The sequence below is a fragment of the Aquila chrysaetos genome, chromosome 7, assembly GCF_900496995.4.
Source record: "Aquila chrysaetos chrysaetos chromosome 7, bAquChr1.4, whole genome shotgun sequence".
Taxonomy (NCBI): domain Eukaryota; kingdom Metazoa; phylum Chordata; class Aves; order Accipitriformes; family Accipitridae; genus Aquila; species Aquila chrysaetos.
The window spans coordinates 36,274,224-36,294,268 of NC_044010.1; the positions used below are offsets into that span (position 1 = coordinate 36,274,224).

The 20,045-nt window shown below is 45.2% G+C and overlaps 1 protein-coding gene across 1 annotated transcript in view; it reads left to right on the forward strand.

Moving 5' to 3' along the window:
- The first annotated feature begins 14,743 nt into the window (after nucleotides 1–14,743).
- Nucleotides 14,744–20,045, forward strand: part of AGPAT3 (1-acylglycerol-3-phosphate O-acyltransferase 3) — a 92,633-nt gene continuing 87,331 nt past the window's right edge. Inside the window, exon 1 of the mRNA XM_030020213.2 lies at nucleotides 14,744–15,160. The gene's annotated coding sequence lies outside the window, so the exon portion shown is untranslated. The remainder of the gene's footprint in view (nucleotides 15,161–20,045) is intronic.

Below are 20,045 nucleotides of genomic sequence, written 5' to 3' on the forward strand. Positions count from 1 at the left end.
AGAGAAACCTCTACAGAACATTGTAATTTTACCAGGGCTGGTCTGCATAGTTCTGGGTCTCTTTCACACATTTGTGATTTCAAAAGGAGCTATATTTAATGAGGATGCCTTAGTAAAGGGCTGCCATATTTTGACAAGCAGTTCCCACAAAAAATTACCCCTTTAACCTGTGATAGACCCTGCTAAGCACCTTAAATGGAGGAATTTCCACAAAAGAGGGATTTGCAGATTACAAACTGCATGGAGTTTTGATTATGGAGGGTGAGCATCTCCACAACACAACCCACCTTCCCAAAAATCTTATTAGAACCATGTCTTTTGGGGAAAAACCCACTCTACCCCCCCCCCCCCCCAACACAGCTTTTGTTTTTTCAGTTTTAAGATTGTCAGAAGCAGGAAATCCACCATAACCATTGCTACAGCTTTCTAATGGATTGCCAGAAATGGGAAATCCAACATTAGTACAGGTTGGTAATGGCTATCTAGCCTCACATTTCAGATTTTGTCATTTTTAGTTTGAGTTTATAGCTTCAGCTAGTCAATTGGACTTTTTTCTTTGGTAGCTGGAAGAGCCCTCGCTTATCAGATTTCTGTTCCCATGCAGATAGATATTTACAGCCTATGATCTAATTATCACTCTCTCTTTATTAAGCTAAACAGGCTGGGCTATTCGAGAAATCCCAAATCTTATTTATTACCCAGTCATCAAGAGGTGATGTGTAGGAAACTAAGGACAATCTTCTTGTCAAGTCTTTGGTGTCTTGATTAAATTTGTCTTCAGGCATGATTTTGTGCTAAACCAATGCTTATTTGGTTCTTCTTCTTTCCCATGAGTTGTTACCATGTTGCCATCCTGAATGATTCGGTCAGGTTTACTTCCTTTGAGGAGAGGTCCTGCTGCTGCTGCAGTGAGGCCGCCCTGACTGCACAGGTTTCTGTCTACATACAAGTTGGAGCATCGAAACTGAATCCCTCAATCCACATCACACTTGCTGGGTGTGCGTTGCTTCCAGAGCCGTTGGCTGGCCGCACTCCTGTTCCTAATTCAGAAATTATTTTCATTCAGTAGCCTCCAAATTCTACCAAAGTCCTAAAATTTCTTAAGTGTCATGTGAGGCTGTGATGCTAATATTGCTGTGCACCATTACAAATGAATAGCCTGTTAAGTTTGGAAGGCTGTATGATCCGAGTTACAGCACAAGGCTCAGCCCCAGGAGAGGAAGAGCACTACTTCTGTGGTCTCTGTGTTTGCCTTGGGCAGGATGTTGGTCTCCTTTTTCTTAGAGTGAACTTCCCAACAAATATTGCCTGTCTTTCTTGGGCAGGCAGATTGCAATTTTGGAAGCAGACTCGACTAGTTCATGGTTTCTGTTGAGCAATCATCAACAATTTTATCCTATACCACTCTCCACTGTCTTTGATTAAGTCTCTCATCAGTTATTATTTGCTTCCTAATAATGACTTCTGGCTGTGCAGAATTCCCCAGACCATGCTCCCACAGCTTGTGGGCCTCTGTTCACCTCCACCGCACAAAATACCGCCTTGTCCCCTTGGCTGCTGAGACCACCTCCTTGCCCTCCTCTCTCCACGATTAGTTCTTTTCTGCCTTGAATTTGGGAGGACAATGGTGTTCAGAAAGCATCTTTTGCCCTTCCATTTAATATGGACTTTATCTTCATTTTAACTAGTGGGTGAATTCAGGCAATCAGCAAATAAAACTGCCATATACTGTGTGTATTTACTGTAAATATCTGTGCGTATTTTCTATCACATTATAGAATATAACACTCCCATGCAAAGTGCTTAGTGTATACAAAATGGAGAAGAAAGAAAGGGACAAGTGGACGAGAGGGAAAACGAAGGCATTTTCTTTGGAGAGAGCTGTAATTCAGGGCTCCTTGGAGCTGCCGGCGGCACTCCCTGCTCTGTGCCATGGCCATATGCATGGCAGAGATTACAGCTGTCACTGTCTGGCACAGCCGCCAGATCAAGGCCAAATCGGAGCTGTGATTTCATCAGTTTCACTTAATTCCATTTCTTGATTTAGGCGAAGAGAAAACAACATGAACATGACATTCCCTTCTTCTTTCTGACAAGGCAATTACATTGAATTAATCTTTCTTAAGACCTGTCTTAATTGTTTCTGGTTTTCTGCAGTTCATTTGCCTGTGTTGCTGGGTTTGGTTTTTTTTCTGAGAAAAGCTGTCCTTAAACTCCTGACTTAATAATTTCAGACTCCTTTGAACAGCAGGTTTTGTAAAACAACAGCTATAAAATTTAACACTGCTAAGGGAATAGTTAGGTATATCTATATATTATGATCATAAACGCATATGATCTTCAGCCAGTGAGCATGGAGAACCTTTAATTCAAGATTGCAGGTATTTCCTCTTATCTCAGTGACATTTCAAAGCATAATGGAAGCAAAACTCCCCTCTTCTCTGTCATCCCAGGCTGATGGCCAGAAACTCCCTAGACAGGTACAGCATTTTATAGTCCAACATTGCTGGTGAAGCTTTGAAAACCTATTAACGACCCAAACCCAAGCAGCCCAAGCCTGCTGCACTTCCTAATCACGGTCAATGCAAAAGTCCCCGTTGCTTTACTAGGTGATGAATCAGGCTCACAAGGAGCAAGTTAGAGTAAAAACCACCTCCATACTGCAAGGTAAAAAACATCTCCATGCAGACTTCCACTGTGAGAAGGTGTCTGTATCCCCCCTCCCTGATAAGCAAGGGCTGTCTATACGGACCGGTGACAGGGCCAAGGCTGCGGAGCACTGCTCGGTGAGACGAGCCAGTTACCAGCAGCTAGAAATGCAGCAGGGGAGGGTAGGTTCAGCACACTGAACATCCTTGAGTGAACGTAGGATTCCCTTTCCATTTAATTGGTGAGGCTGCCACACTGGGGAGGCTTGGGAGAATTTACTTAAAAGGCTATCAAATGGCACAAGAGGCATTTTTCAGGCATAGGTGTCCCACTGTACTTTACAATCAAATAATTAATGCCCACTAAAAACCAGGAAGACCATCTCAAGTTTAGAGGTAGGTAAATAAACATTGAGATGTTGGTGTGCATCATGCACTGATTTAATGACTGCTATCAGAGCAGAACCCAGGAGTCCTGAGCAACTAAACCCAAGGAAAAATTATAGAAAGCAGAGTCAATTTATTTTTAAAGTCTCCAAAGAGTAACTGAAAACATCCCCTTTGTTAAATATGTCTTAAATTTAAAGCAAGGCAAATAATCCATACTAGTAACAGACTACCTTGGGATCTTTTTGCCTTCTTGTTTCTCCCTCTTGGCAGAATTTAAGCTGATCTCATGCCTTTTAATGAGCTGTCTCCCAGTTGGAAACAGCAACTTCTAGTGTTTTTCACAAAACCCCATGTTCAGACTGTTTTATGAAACACTCTAATCATCAGTACTTGTTCTGTAAACTGCATGGTGGAATATATTGTAAGGAAGTAATATCTTGTTCATCTGAAAAAAAGAAAATCAGGATATTAACTTCTACTCTCTACCTTCTTCGTACTTCAACAGCTAGTCCTACGACTGGAAAGCTGGTCTGTACGCACGTGAAACAAAAGCAGGTTGATATATGACAGTAGGACAATGGGTTTTTTTATTCCAGGATCCAAAGCAGAAGGATTTGTTTCTCCCTTGTGTTTTATGGCCACTTAGATAAGTTGGGAGAAGCTGATGGCCTCACAGCACTGGACCTCTAAGACGACCTTTCAGCGTGCCAGGAGCCGTGGCGCATAGCTCGGCTTTGCTTCAAGTTGCTCAGCCGGGCGGAAGGCACAAGAGGTTGCGATCGATGGCCTGTTTTGACCAGTTTCTCTCTCGCTTTGTCACACCTCTTTTCCCAGAGGTATGCTGCAAACCCAACGAGAGCGGGCAGTCCCGGGCGAGGCCGCGGCTCCCTGCGGCACGCCGCAGTGGGCGCGCAGGCTGTTGTGCACATCTGCATCGGAGCCTTCGCTTCTGGGTCCCGGCTGGCTCCCCGGGCTGCAGCGAGAGGCTTATGGGCTGCTGCGAGGTGGGGGATGCGGTTTGCTCATCCCCAGCCTACATATTTTTTCTGTCTCGGAGAGTAACTGAGGAGCTGCGAGTCAGGCAAAACGTACCTGCCTATATTCAGGGGTGTCTGTACGTGCCTGTGTCCTATCTTTAGCATTTCAACAGTTAGCGCTTTAAAAGCTCTGCTGCAAGAAATATTCCCATGTCAAATTGTGCATGAGGGAAAAAGCTCTTTTTTGTATGCAAAAGTTTTTCATGGATTGGAAATTGTGGTACCCAGTAATTCCAATTTTGAATCCATAGTAATTTCAATCATGATTTAAGGCATAGTTGGATGTTCACTGATTTATATAATCAATCAAGTTTTTTTTGTCCATCTTTTTTCTCTTTTCATTTGGATAATTTGATTATTATTGCATTAAAACAGAATTAATGCAAAATATTGCATTCAAATTGGTCATTTTGCAATCATATATAGTTTCACACTGCTTCATACTTCTTTCTTGCAAACAGAATCTATATATATACTTACTAAAATAATTACCTACTTCAACATACTTTTATCCAAATACTTAATTTTTGCATTCTTAATGTACTGAGTGATATATCAGTAAAAAAGAAAATTAATTTGATACTTGTCCTGGTTTTGGCTGGGATAGAGTTAGTTTTCTTCCTAGTAGCTGGTATAGTGCTGTGTTTTGGGTTCAGTATGAGAAGAATGTTGATAACACACTGATGTTTTCAGTTGTTGCTAAGTAGTGTTTAGACTAAGTCAAGGATTTTTCAGCTTCTCATGCCCAGCCAGCAAGAAGGCTGGAGGGGCACAAGAAGTTGGGAGGGGACACAGCCAGGGCAGCTGACCCAAACTGGCCGAAGGGAGATTCCATACCATGTGACGTCATGCCCAGTATATAAACTGGGGGGAGTGGGGCTGGGAGGGATTGCCACTCGGGAACTAACTGGGCGTCAGTTGGCAGGTGGTGAGCAATTGTATCGTGCATCACTTGTTTTGTATATTCCAATTCTTTTGTTATTATTATTGTCATCTTATTATTGTTATTATTATCATTATTAGTTTCTTCCTTTCTGTTCTATTAAATTGTTCTTATCTCAACCCGTGAGTTTTACTTTTTTTTTTTCCTGATTCTCTCCCCCATGCCACTGGAGGCGGGGGGGGGGAAGTGAGTGAGCGGCTGCGTGCTGCTTATTTGCTGGCTGGGGTTAAACCACAACAATACTAATTTGTGCCAAGCACTTTTGATAAAGAATGGAACTTATTAAAAAATGTGGGAAGTCAATATTTCATATTTGTGATTTATTTGCTGTAGAACCTTAACTGGTACCTGTCTGCATTTAAATTATTAAACAAAGGAAAGACTACCTGCTCTTTTCCTTGAACTTAAAAACCTCAGAAGGTATTTCGCAGATGTTCTAATTGCTCAAGTAATTGGACTTCTTCACATTTTATGAATTTGCCAAGAGTTTATTCTTATTATTATTTTCTTCTCCTTCAAATCTCCACTGAAATTCATTAGTGCACATAGTAGACAACCGTCTATCACAAGTCTTCAGGCTGGTCTGGACTGACATCTTGCACAGCTTGCCGCGCTTTGGTCTGTTTGCTAAGGTGTCCACGTCCATCAGTTACTGTCCCATCTCATCAGCCTGAGGGTGGCTTTGGTTTGTGGTGAGCCTGTCACGCAGGGTTCACATTGCCTGCATGTCCCTCAAGGATCCAGCCAGCACCGGCCGGACCCATCCCAGCCGGTCCCACCCCAGGGACTGTCTCCAGTTTTCCACTTCCAAGCACCCATTCAAGGCGTGCTGAGTGCTGGTAGCTGTTGTGTGGTATTGAATGACTGGAGTTAATTCCTGTCTCCTGGCTCTCCCCGCATCTGCATTTGGCACAGGTGAGTGTCTAGCAGGGCCCAGTGGCACCAGCCACTGCACTTCACGCTGCAGTGTGGGAATCCCACAGGTTCTGGTGGGAAGCCCCGTGATTATCCAAGCCTGCAAAAGGTCGGTGAGTAGTGAGGCTCCTGACGCTGTGCTGCCTGCAGAAACACTTACCAGCTGTGTCTCATCCCCCAAAACCAAGAAAGAAGCAGCAGCTTTTTGATACTCCAATGCAGCACAGCGTTGCTGAATCCAAGGCACTGCACAAGGCTTCTGTGTCTTTAGTGATGATTGATTTGGTCCCATCATCCTGGAGAACGTGTGAAATAGTAATTCTGTGTGTAGCCTCCCGTAATGATTTAGGAAGCTCAGTTTCCCCTCAGTGGTCTTTAGTGAGACTGAAGCAGAAGGATTCATGTGTGGGACAGTGAACTTTGTCACGCAGCTTCTCACTAGTATCTTTTCCATTCTTCAAGTGATAATTTGATGAATCCTGACTTATAAATAGGGCTATACAAAAAAGGTCTCTGTTCTTAGACCATGTGCCTTGTGGGTGTATTACAGAAGATAAGTATCCTTTGCTTCTTGCAGCGCCTTTACTGGCCTCTCCTGGCAAATGTCAAATGCCATGTCAATTCTACAACTTCCAGCTTCCCTTCTGAAGCACTAATATGCAGAGATCTTCTGGAAGATCTGCAAATATCCACTCACCCTTTTGATTAGATTCACTCTGTAGTGTAAAGCTATTTCCCGGGATGGTTTCAGGTGGCCTCCTGTTCTGTTCTGCCTGTCCCCTCTCTCTCCTAGTGATTCACACGCTGTTACTAGCGAACTCAACTCTTAGCCATTATGCTACTCTACTCAAAACCTCTTGCCTATATGTTGCTTTGGATTTGTTTGGTTTGAGCTCTGAAATGTTAACTATGTCTTTACCACCAGATTACCTACAGCAAGTATATTAGGAACTAGTTATTTAGGTATCTTATTTTTCCTGTCTCACCAAGGATGTTTAGTAGTTCCCCAAACTCAGCCTCTGGTTTACAACGGGAAGTGCTTCTTCCATGAATCCTTTAATTACTGACTTATATATGGTTTCACAGAGGTGTAAGTCTTACCATGAAGTCAGTTATAGTTCCTGCACTTGGATTAATGGATACACTATTTCTAACCAGAAAAGTTTTGCATGGGGAGCACTTTCTAATCTAGACTCCAGATTAGCAGTCCCACACTTATTTTGCTATAATGATCTCTTCATTCTGAGTATATATACTGGAGCAAGCACAATGATAACAGGCTTTTGCATCCCCAGTCTCCCTACTGAAACTTGTGGAGCACCTGTTGTCCGTTTTCTTTGCAGCAGATTTTCTTACTTGGGCATTTGATTACTGTGCATTACACTTAACCAGCACTTCATGAATCCCTGGTTCTTTCAAAAATGGGGGCAGGGTTCATCTAACAGCAGAGACAGTCTGCTTCATATGATGATCCACTTGGATCTGCCTCAGAGACTCCCTATCAGTAATTGCTGGTTTTCTATTCTGACACAAATGCATCCAAACATTTCTTCCCAACTGCAGATACGCTAAAGTGCTGCTGCTGACACCGAATCTGCCGTACCTTACTCTCATTTCCATTTCTGGCAAATCCAGCCAGTAACATGACTGTAAAACTGGCATTTCTCAGAACTTGTGGTTCATGAATGTAGATTTTGAAGCAACGATACATCAGCCATGGGATTTCTAAGGCTGTGTGAATTATAAATACCTTTCATTCTCTCGGAGGGGAGGGAGGGGGATGTCCACCAGCTCCTTTCTCTTCTCTCCTTAGCTTCAGAAATGTGGCAATTACATTGAAAGCTGCAATAAAAAATGGTGTGTACTCTAAACTGCACAACGTTTCACCGGTATTATGTAAACCAGAGCATCAGTAACAGATGTACAGACCAAACAGATACTGTGACATTCAATTTTCATCTTGGTGATGTCTTGGAGAAATTACTCATGTGGAAAGATTAACACATACAGAAAGACTACAAAAAACATACAAATAAGCCTGTCTAATGGAAATGTTGCCACACCCTTGCATACTAGTTCCCACCTGGGTTTGGGGGCTTATCTAATACCCTTAGCCTATGACATTAATTGATGGCACAGATAGGGTCTGGTTTTCCTCTGGGGTACATTGTTGTTATGCCAGTCTGACCCTGCTAGCATCACCAAACCACACCTGGGAAACAAAGGAGTTAGGTCCATAGATCAAGGATTGTATATGATGATGACAGATAATATTGGACAATCTTCTCTGGCTTCATTCATAGATTAATAAATCAATGGAGATTTATTTTATGATACATACAGCAGTGCCACTAAATCCTTGTCCTTTGAAAATCATGTTTATTGAGTTTCAGGCTGGCAAAGCCATGGATTACTCCAGAAAAGCATTTTGAAGGGTATCAAAACCATAGCGGGAAAGCATATTCCCTTCCATGTAACAGCAGCTTGCTGAACTGCAAATGCTTCCAAAACCAGGAAAAAGCAACTTCTTCCACACAGAGGTAGGAAATCAAGTTTTTATCTATATTAGGGATTTGGCACATTGCAGCCTTTTATCTTTTCGTGTTTTACATGTTTATACATAACAGGGCAGCCTGCCAGCAGCTCCGGCCAAAAACAGCAGCGACGGCTTAGCTCCGAGTGGGTAGTTTTTGCTGGAGCAGTGCATGAAATAGGTATGTTGGTTTGTCAACATTCAATTATAAGTATGGAGGTACTGCCTTCGGTGCTGGCTGCCATTAAAACATAACGAAACTGAATGGTGGGCTAATGCCACTAGAGCTAGAAAGCAAGGTACTGCGGTTGATGGAGAAGCTCTCCTAATGCAGCCCTGAAGCTGAGGAATCTCATTTGCATTCACATTTTGGCCCCCATCCACCATTCTGGCAATGCAAAGGAAAATCAATTGACTAAGCTTCCAAAATTGCTTTAAAGACTCAAATAATGTCAAATCCATTTCCTACGTCTATGGTAATTATCAGAAAATTCAGAATTAAGAATCCCCAGTAAACTCAGCTCTGCCTCCTTGATCCTATGCGTTCTATAGATCAGCTGGACCAGTCTCTTTCACATGTGCTCTGGGAACCATGCATGATTCTTAAGCTGTCAGAAGGTGGTTGATGGAACAGGGCACCAAAACTCAGTGTCAGATATACATGCATCTTTCCATGCATGTAAGCAAGAAAATAAGCAAGTTCATGAAAGGAAACCTAGTAAAGAGATACTTAAAGCTGAACCTAAGGCTTTCTCTTTGTACGTGAAAACCAGTGTGGGTGCATTACAAGATCCTTTAATTTTACCTGAGGTGGTTATGTAGCCCTTGGACCAGATAAAAGAGCACTGGGCTAAGTGATCTCCAGCGTCCCTTCCAGACCCACGCTTCTGCAGCCACACAACACAGCATGTGCTCGATTCATTTCACCTGACACTCAACATCTACAGTACAGATGTTTTCACTGAGCTGGACTCCCTGCGTTATCAGCAGGAAACAGGCCTTGCTAGGAGAACAAGCCTCGCTCGGGCTTTTGAGGTTGAAAAGATACTGCTGAGAAAGGGGTTAAATATATACTGCTAAGAGAGGTTAAATCAAAGTAGTGTTTATCCAGCATTTCCTCAGATTCAATTATGTATAAGACTGCGATGCTGCTTTCCTTTTACAGAAAAACTCCTGCTAACATTAATGGGTACTTCTTCCTTAAGAAGATGTATAAGATACAGCCCTTAGATTACAGCAAAAAATATGCAATTTCAGTATAAATCAAGAGTGTTTCGTTCAGGTCCAAGTGCCTTGTGAGAAGAACAGAACTAAAATTCACCTCAGGGCACCCGAAGATAACAAATGCAATTTCAAGAGAAAGTATAGGGATCTGTAGTTACAACAAAATGTGTATTGTATATTTGTATTGTGTGAGGTTTTGTTCTTTGTTGAGCAGCATGACCTATTTCCCAGCATCATGTGATTTTTGTATTGGAAGACTCTTCTGTAAAGAAGTAGAATTAATTTTCCAGTGGAAAAGATACAAATCTGATTTTCCATAATTCTGCCCAATAAAGTAGTGTAATGTTGCATTTCTTTTTATTTGTATTTATTGAAACTTCATAACCCTTTTGAAAGATACGGATGTGTAAAGCATATGCACATACTTATCTGTTGCTGGCAGTATGTAGATTCATTAAGTTCTTCTTCAAAAATGTACAAGTCATCAGGAAAATCCAAATTAAATTACACTTGGATTTAATATGATTTAAAGTCCATCTCCCACCACAATGGCAGTTAAGCACTTAGGCATCTAAAGTGCAGGAAGGGAATTTAAGCTGCCTTCCATACCTCCCAGCTCACAGTGGTGCCCAAGTTTTCTGCTTAAATTTTGCTTAGCCGCCTGAAGTTTTTTCAACTCTGCATACAGAGATGAAAATCTGGGGATGACACCTCTGGCTAAAATGACCTAGCATTCCTAAAAGAGGAATTCCTGTGTCCCAGTCTCATAAGCAACCCTGTCTATCAGACTTTCTCAGTTCATTCCTAATAGAGACCAACACTAGAACTGAGAGAAGAGAGAAAAAAAAATCAAGCTGTAATGGAGACATCTGGAAGGGAACTGTTTATACAAACTCAACAGCTTTTGAAAAGCTGGCCCCTTAAAGTATGCACTGTTAGGCACTCCAAATCAGCAGTCCCTTCTGAAATGCCTGCTATACATGTATTTTTAGCATGTGGCTTCTTTATTTCTAGTCATATTTCTTCTAACATACTGGAAGTATTCATAATCATGGTGATAGGACTTTTTTTTAATGCTTGTATAACCCCAAAATGACCAAATGAAAGCAGACTACACTTTCCCAGAGGAAAAAAAAAATGTTTTATGCATTAAGAAATTTCAGCTCTTACAGTAATTAATTTTCAGGTAATTGTTGGGAAGCTGTGTTCACAGTACAGATTTCTGTTCATTTGTCAATATCAACAGCACAACACCACTGAGAACACAACAAAGCAGAGAATACTGTAGTAACGATTATAAAGGCAATGTTGAACATTTGGTAAGCTAAGCGGATATTCAGTTAGGTTGGATTTAAAGTATTAACCTCTTCAGGAGATGAATTCTGGCTTTCTGTATCTTTTGTATCACATGCACATTAATGCATTGTGTTGGCATGTGGTTTTGGTTAAGACCCCAAATTAATTACAGCTTAAATTTAGGATAGGATGTGTCAACACTAGAAAATAACAGTGTTGTGGCTGTCATGCTTTCACTTATGTGACCAATGCTGCATATCTGCGCTTGCCAGAGCGCCCCCGAATTTTCAAGTACAGATGAGACCCAATTCAGCATCAGCTTCAAGTCTCCTTGACCTTTCAGCAGCTGATGTATGGTGGCTCATACAGTACCTGCTGTACAAAACTACAAATGGTTGCCCGGCTTCTGCTCACTCCAGAAGTTGATCAGGGCTTTGCTGCAAGCTGCCTTCCGACCCCGGTGTTGAACATGATTCAGACACAGCTCAGAATTGAAAACTAACACAGAAATGTCCTCCAGTGATTTCTAACTAATGGTTTGAGAAACCAGGATGAGATTTGGGCAGGGGGAGCTATAGCAGGTGCAATGGGTACAAAAGGGGTACATTTCAAAAACTAAGAGAGTCTCTTCGGGTGGAGAGAAAATCTGCTTTTCCTAATTATATTCACATTTTCAGAAAAATTGACAAGTGAAGATCAATGTAAGAGACTTTCTTCCCAGCAGACCCTGCAGACCTGTTGGGGTGATCTGAAACAACTGCTTTCCTGATGCTCTCAAGTAGATTGCAACCACTTTGATATATTAAGTGGTTTTTGCTCAATAGAAAAGGCTAGTAGTGCTACATGTGAAATCTTGCTTCATGCACATAGCAAACATTGCTTCTGTGGAAGAGCCTGGGGATGATAATGGATAAATATCAGGACAGTTGCTCTCAGTTTCACTCCAGAGGTAACGGTCAGCCCTTCACAGAGCTCTCTTACCAGCTGAGAAAGAGAAGATGCTATTTGCCAGTAAGATGTCAGAACACAGCTGAGCAGGAAGGTGGAAATTAATTTCTTGGCAAACTTCATAGGTGCTACCTTTTGGGATTTTTTTTTCATGCTGTTTCAGTTTTATTCCCAAACTTTAAATGTATTTTCTTTTCTTTCTCTTTTTCTTCTTTACCTGTCTCATGCTAAAATACCCCATGAATGCACCATCCTTTCAGATTTTAGTTGTGATCATTTGATTGTTATATGCACAACACTCTCACTGGACACTATAAGCACATAAGCACTGCAAAGTAGGACTGCCAGTATACATAAAAAAAAGGGAATTTACACTTTGCTGTAGTTAAAATTTGAGTAGACCAGAAACGGGTCAGGTAAGCTTAACTGTCTTCCTGACAATCTGAAAAGTCTTCTGACTGAAGAAATTGTCATGCTCTGTTTCTGCAATCAAACTGTCATAAGCTACTTCTATTAGATCATTGCCTTGAATGAGCAACTTCTTATTTGGAAACAGACTTGTGAGGTATACTAGAAGTTCACACAGATAAAAAATGGAAGCTGTACTCTATGTGCATCGTTGTGCAAACCCAGAAGTTGCAGAAAAATAAGCTGCAAATACCTGTGTACTACCAGTGTGGAAAATGAAGACGAACAGGAGGCTCAGTGCTGGGACCCTTAGAGAAATGCTAAATTGCCTTTGCCCTGTCTCAGTTCTGAGCTATGCGAGGGACTGAAATCACCTGCAATGTTCTCCAGGAAGCCACAGAGGCTGCTGTAATTTATGGCAGCCTACTATAAAGCTACACCAGCATAGGAGATCGGCCAAAGATTTTGTGATTGGCCAAGCCAGCGTGGGCTGAGCAGCATTAGATAAGGCTGATCAGAACTGCCAGTAAGAGGCTGTGCTGGAGGAGATGATAGAAGAAAAAGCAGCATACGCACCTGACCTAAGGGCAGAATCTCTGCCTCGTACTGGAACTCATGTACAACTGGAAACCAGTAGTGAGTTCTGCAATGATAGTAAAAGCAAAGCTATTAAGGGATTTAATGGCACTTCAAGTAAACACAGAACATAAATATCTAGCTATTACTTCTGTGTACTTTTCTAAAGTAGGTCGAGTTCTGATGTTCTGAATGTCACATACCGCAGGTGAAAGAGGGGAACATTTGGAACCTAAATAACTGTTCAAACCACTTTTTTTAACAGGTGTCCCGTAACTGCTGAGGGTAGTATTTGCTTTACTGTGATGATCCAGAGAGCACTGTGACCACTGTCTTACCGTGTTACTGCCTAACATTAGTCTCCTCAAAATCCACATTCTGGAACCAAATAAAAGGAACTGACTTTCAGAGGTAATGAACATATGCAATCTCGAACAAAAAGCTTTGAGAATTGCAAGCACTCACCATTTTGAAAAGTAAACCAAATTATTTAGTGGCATCAGTAAGGTGTCTGAAGGATAACACTAGATACTGGCATTTGAAAATGCTGTTACAATTTAGAAGTTTTTTCTTATAAAAGATTTGTAACTTCCAAGCTTTGACACTTTGTCATGCTGCACCCAAGAAAGGAGAGGAAGACCTCCCTACCCCTACTCATTATCGTCCAGAAAAGCCTCATCGAGTTGAATTTCTCTGGCCAGGACAAACGCAGCTGCTGCAGCCCCCGCACGCAGTCCTGTCACACCCTGAGGAGAACGAGTAAGATTCCAAACAAAAACGTTATCTTTCAAGACTTATTCTGAGGAAAAAGGACCGAACTGGTACTCCCTTTGATATGTTCTGACCTGCTTCTTTATGGTACATGGAGGAACACAAAGCTATTGCCAGTCTATGGCGTTACATTTGCTCGAAATCAAATAACCTAGGTGAGATCCTGCTCCTTTCACGAAAAGCTTCCATCAAATCCAGTCCTTGGCAGCGTGTACGATTGACACTGCATGTGGAGCGTCACCCCTACAGCCCCGCTTTACCGCTTTTTTCCTCATTCGGACCCGGGACTGTATGTTTATTTATCGATAGCGTTACGTAGCGGCCTCCTGCGTTACTGAGAATTTCCGTTATTGATTCCTCACGGTGCCATCTTCGCGTTTCGTCCACACAGATCCCCAGACCCTGCGTACGTACACCGGGAGCTTCACTTACACCCCCGCGGGAGGCCGCCCGCCCGCCCCCAGCCCCGAGGGGCGGCAGCCCCGGGCTCCTGGCCGGGGCGGGGGGTGGGGGGAGCCAGGCCCGCGGGCGGGAGAGGCCCCCGCACCTCCCTGCCGCGGCGGTGGTGGGACGCGCTCCCGGCCAGGCGGGAGGACACGGACCGCTCTCCCTGAGGGCAGCCGGCGGGAAATCGAGCCATGGCTCCGGTGAGCGACCGCGCCCGAGCGAGGCGGCTCCCCCCTCCTCACGGGAGGGGCCGGGGGGGCAGGCGCCGCCGCTCCCTGAGGCAGGGGAGCGGCGCTTCGGCCCCGGCCGAGCGGTGGGGAGGCGGGGGGCGCCGCACTGCCCGCCCCGGGGCCGACCGATGGCCCCACACCCGCCGGCGAGGTCCACCGGCTCCCCCCCGCCTCCGCCGCCAGCGGTCTCGGGAGGAGCGGGGCCGCGGCGAGGGGCGCCTCGGGCGGGAGCGGCGGCGCCCCCTGGCGGCCGCTCGGCGGCGGGGGGCGCAGGCGGCGGCCGGGCGCGGGGCGGGGGCGGGGGAGCGGGAGCGGCTCCGCCGCATCGCGTCCCGCCGCGGTGCGGCGAGGGCGGTCGGCGGGGGTCCCGCCGCGCTGGCCGGGGCGGGGCGGGGCCGGGTGAGAGGAGCGGCGGCGGGCACTGCCGCCCCCGCTATCTGACCCGACCTTCCCCCTCTCCTCCTCCTCCTCCTCCTCCTCCCTCGGCGGCCCGGGAGGAACTGAACCATCGCTGCACAGGAAGTAGCGGCTGCGGGGAGCAGCGGCGGCGACAGCTGGGGCTGCCGCACTCAATGAGCGAGGCTCCCGCAGCCGCCGCCGCCCGCCCCGCTCGCCCCTTCCCCGCCTCCCGAGGGCAGCGGCGCCGAGCCAGCCCGCCGCCGCCGCCGGGGGGGCACCGCGGACAGCAGCAGGCGGAGGCGGGCAAGGCCGCCCGCCCCGGGGCTGGAGGCTGAGGCGGGCAGAGGCAGCTCCGGCTCTTCCCGAGGAGGAGGCGGCGGCGGCGGGGACTGCAGGTTGGTGCTGCTCCGCCGGCGAGGCGCGGGTGCCGGGCTGCGGGGCGGTGGGGGGGGCGGGTGGAGGGAAGGCGGGCGGCGGACCCTGCCCGCACCGCACCGCGCCGCGCCGTGCCGGCCCCTCCGCGGCCGGGGCAGCGCCCCCCGCCTCGCCGCTCCCGCACGCTGCCGGCGGCGGCGGCCCCGGCTCCGCCGGGCGCCCCTCTGGGCAGGCCCCTGCGCGCCCGCCCCCCGCTGCGGCGGCGACAAGAGGAGCCGAGCCGGGCCCGGCTCGGTCCGGCGGCCGCGGTGCCGGTGCCGCCGGCAGGCGCAGCCCTTTGTGCGCCGGCCAGCGAGGGTGGGGGGGGGGCGGCCGGGCCGGGCCCGGCGGCGGAGGAGGGTACCCGGGTCGGGGGGGGGGGGGGGGGGGGGGATGTCGGCGGGTCGGGGAAGGGCACAATGATCCCGCCGGCGCGGTCGGGCCCCGGCTGAAATTCGTCCTCCCCCGCCGGGTGAGATGGACGCCGTCCCCTCCCGGGGGGTGCGGAGTGAAGGAGGCGCAGGCTGGCGGCTCGCTGCCGGGAGGATGGCAGCGGGGCTCTCCGCCGAGCGTGAGGGGAAGGTGGGAGGAGGGATGAGCGAAAAGTGGGAGAGCGGTTGAAAACAAACAAACAAACAAAAAATAGCAGGAAAGCCCCTCTCCGAAGAGCCAGGGTGTACCTGGGTGCACGGCTTGCGAGTGCAAAATGGAGAAGAGCAAACCCTATTGATCTGAGAGCGGCGACCAAATAGGATGCTGTTGTGCCTGGATTCTGTTCAGATGATGCTGATGGATTTAATAAGCTGCTAAGCTAATGTGTAGGCATCTAAATCAATAAGCGCATTGATTATCCCCTTATGGCTTTTAATACACTGTATTCTAAGGGAACTTTTGTCTTGAGACTGAGTGTTACCTATTTGATGCCACACTTGTGCGTTCTTCCCCTCCAATATTTTTTCTTCTTTGACTCTTCATCTCCCCTCCTTGATTAGGCAGAGAGCAGGAGTGGAACCAGAAAGGAAAGTGGCAGAGTTTGCAGTAATCTTGCTGCTCCTTCTTCAAAGCAGTAATAATATCATTAGCTCATCATGTTATCAAACTCATTAATTTCAAGTCCAAAATAAACTTCACGGCCTTTTTTCCTCTCCTGCCCAAAGGGAAATAGGCTAGAGTCCAAGATGGCATGTTTGCCATCAGTGAATTGCTGATACATACAAGCAAGTTTGGGAGTAAAGAGGTAAGCGCTCCACTTGTCTTGGCAGTGTTTCTTTTGCGGTGACGCTCTTCACTTGAGGCTCTTTGCTTGAACTGCAGGTTGTTTGGGTGAAGTTCAACATAATCACAGATAGGTATTTGTATTTTTTTTTTTTTTCAAGTTTGATTCTACAAGCAGTAAAACCCGTACGGTTTCCATTCATTTTCTTTCAAGACTGCAGCTGTACATGGGATGATAAAGTTAAACGGAGTTGTTGTTGTAACCTGCAGTGAACTTGCTTTGCTGCGGTGAGCGCTGGGCTGTTACAGAGCTCCTCGTGCTGTGAACAATTCTGGCCTGTGGATTTTAAACATAAATGTTCTGGTCTTCTGGTCTTTCCTGTAACTTTCACAGGAGCCCTTGGCTTTTGGGTCCCTTCTGTGTAGTCTAGTCTTCTTCCCCTTCACATCTATTGTTACTGAACCTTTGTGATTGAAATTATGTGTATTACATTCAGTACCTGTTTTCAACCTTTTTTAAGGGCAGTCTTATGTACTCTAAGAAAATTTCATTATCTCTTTTTCTCGTAATTCCCACCTTCGCCTCTCCGCCCTTATACACACACTTAATTGGGGAAGGCAGGATAGAGAACAGTTGGTCTCCGGATATAGCTTGAATTCAACAAGCACCGGAAAAACGCCTGACCAGATTGTCCCTGCTGAGCACAATTAAAATGGCAGGACCACTTATCAAAACTTTGTACTGCACTGTAACAATACATTGCAGATAGCTCATTTGAGGGTGTGCGTGTTGTACCTGACAAGGGCTAAAATCAGAATGGGCTTTAGTTGAGGTGATGTTGGACAGAAATAAGGATGCTATTTCCTCTTCCCTGTGTGATTTCTTTTATCTCTGAAGAGGTGCATTAACAAACAGGATGAAATTCCACTTACAATTACAGGGAACTCTACTAGCACAAAGTGTATGTTCTTTTCCCTGCCAGAGCCAAAGCTTTCTGCTCTCTGTTAATCTTCTTACAGAATGAAACTATTGCATAGTCCCGTGCTAGCTTTGTTGTTTTTTTTCTTTCTGCTTCTGTTTGCAGAAAGATGCATTGTTTTCAAATCCTAAATGGTGTTTTGTTTACCTACAAAACTCTTAAGGAATAATTGGATTTGAAGCTTACATTTTGTGGGGAACCAGTGTGAATAAAGTATTGCTGTTAACTGTAATGAGTTCATCTATACTAAATTTATGATCGTCATAAATTATGGTAGGCTGCTTCTATGCTTTATGCAAATACAAAAAAACCCAAGAAAGGTTGCATTCAGTCTTGCTCCTTTGGCTTATGAGAACATAATTCTTGATAGGAATGGCCAAGATACTGACAAAGAAATGTAATTATCATCTGTAATGGCTAAAAATGTCCTGTTCTTTCAGTGGGTTTTTTTAGTGTTAATACTGAGTGTTGGTGCGTGCATATTAGTCTGCTTATAGTCAGTGCCTGAGCAAAGAACAGGTGACTAGGCAATCGGTATGTTGACTGTTACAAGATAAAGAACAAAAGAAATGACAAAAAGCAAAGGGAACCCAACATTTCATTATATCTCAGACTGTTCCACTGTACCTTCTGGTGCTGAGCCGCTAGCAGTAAGGATTCTTTGTCTACGCTTGTATTTCAGGCTAATACCAGGGAACTTTTGCTTGTGGGTAGCTCTTAATAAGTAATTGATACCATCCTTTTAAGTAAAACTAAAAGGAAGGGAATAGAGAGGCATTAGAAGGCATTATCCAAATTTCTTGTTTACCGATGATATTAACCAACATAAAATCAGAAAAAGAAACACTAATCCCAAGGCCTGTGCTGCATGCTTGATGAAGATACTCTTAAGTGTGCTACATGAAAATCAATTTGCCATCTGATGCATGATCATGTCAGGATTCCAGGAGTGAGTTAGCACTTAAGTTGGGGACTGATTATCGCTAGGACACAGGCACTTAGAGGTAAAATCAGGGTAATCTAGGAAGTGTTTAATTTGTTGGTGCACAAAACCAATAATCTCTGTTTCAGGTTTTGGTTTATTAATTGCAGTGGTCCAAATTTCAAATGGTTAAAAAGGAAACAAACCCTTGCTTACGTATTTTTTTGATGCTCCTAAAATCAGTGGATATCTATGATTTACCTGTAAAATTTCCTTGTGCCTCCAAGTCTGGACATGTTTAGGAGTGTGTAAGACATGATAGTGATGAGAAGCTGGGCACCTACAGCTGTTATACACAAGTCATGGCAGAAATGAAAGAAATGCTTGTCTGTTCTGTGAAGACCAATCTACGAGTGCTACCTTTGGGTCCGGCCTTTCACAACAGCACCTCCTTCTGCTCTGTCTTTATCTGTAGCTGTCTAACTGTGCATGGGATAGACAGCGTAACTGTGCGGTTTGGTAGACGGGACACTCATCTCGGGAAGCAGGAGGCTTGGGTTCTTGTTCTTCTCCAGATGAGTATTCAGTGTTGTAAAAAGGAACCAAAATCCACAGGGACTCTCTTTCTGTCTGTAAACCTATGCAAACCCCAAACAGTTTTAGGAGAGTGTGGTGACTGGCTGTGCCAGGGAACCCGGATGCGCTACCAAGGGAGTACTGGGTGGAGGTTATGATACCTTCCAGGGAAAAGGCAAGGAAGGCTGTATCGAAATGATGTACGGCTCAGACTACGCGAGAATGCTGCCCCTTAGACGGATGGGCAAAGGAGACGATGGGTCTTGCCTTTCTGTTTCATGCCTGTGTTTTATGAGGGGGTCGGTGTAGTCTTGGCACCCTGAACTTTCTCCTAAAGTTGTTGATCTCTATGTGACATAAACCTGGGGAAAGCTGGGGTTGATGGTACATCTCCTTGCTGCGTGCTATTGGTAAATCAACCCTGCTGCTCATGTTGCTTTTTTTGTCTCCCCCTCCCCACCCTTTTGCTATTCTCAGGCATGCAACTTCCTTCATGTATTTTGTAGGGAGAGCAGGCATGTAATTTTGGGCCGCCGCTTCTCCTGGGAATTGAGGAACTTGGGAGATAGGCTCTGTAAGGCTTGCTCCTCCAATGCTGCATTTTTTTGTGCACCCATAGGTGCCAGTTCCTTGGTAGAGAGCTAGGATGAAATAAAGAGAAGAAACCTTCTGTGGCATCTTGGATGGGGAATGAAAGCCGTTGTACTGATTAGTCCTAATACTGTTGTTTATCTTGCAGTAGTATCAATAATGTGGTGTTTCCTTTCCAAACAAAATATATGTCTATGTCCCAAAGAGTTTAAAGATCCTTTGAAGCTTTGGGTAGTGGAAATGGTAGTTCTTTCAGCCAGATTGGTCTTTGCCCTGGGTACAACCTTGTTGCCTAATTGTGATTACTGCTGTAGTTTGAGATTGCTCAGAAAAAAGAAAATGCTTATCCTTGAAGTAGGTGTTGAGCTCCCTATGTTTTATGACAATGAAAGGGCATATAGATTCGTTACACATTTGGAGTGAAATGGTCAAAATTTTCCTTACACTCGGATCCACCTCTTCCTGTATGGCAGAACATTTAGAATCCCAACACCTCCTGTGTATTTGCGTATTCATGGCAAAAAAAACCCCTATTTAAAACCTTCACAATGTTTCTGCATCAGTGTTAAGAGCTCTTTAATG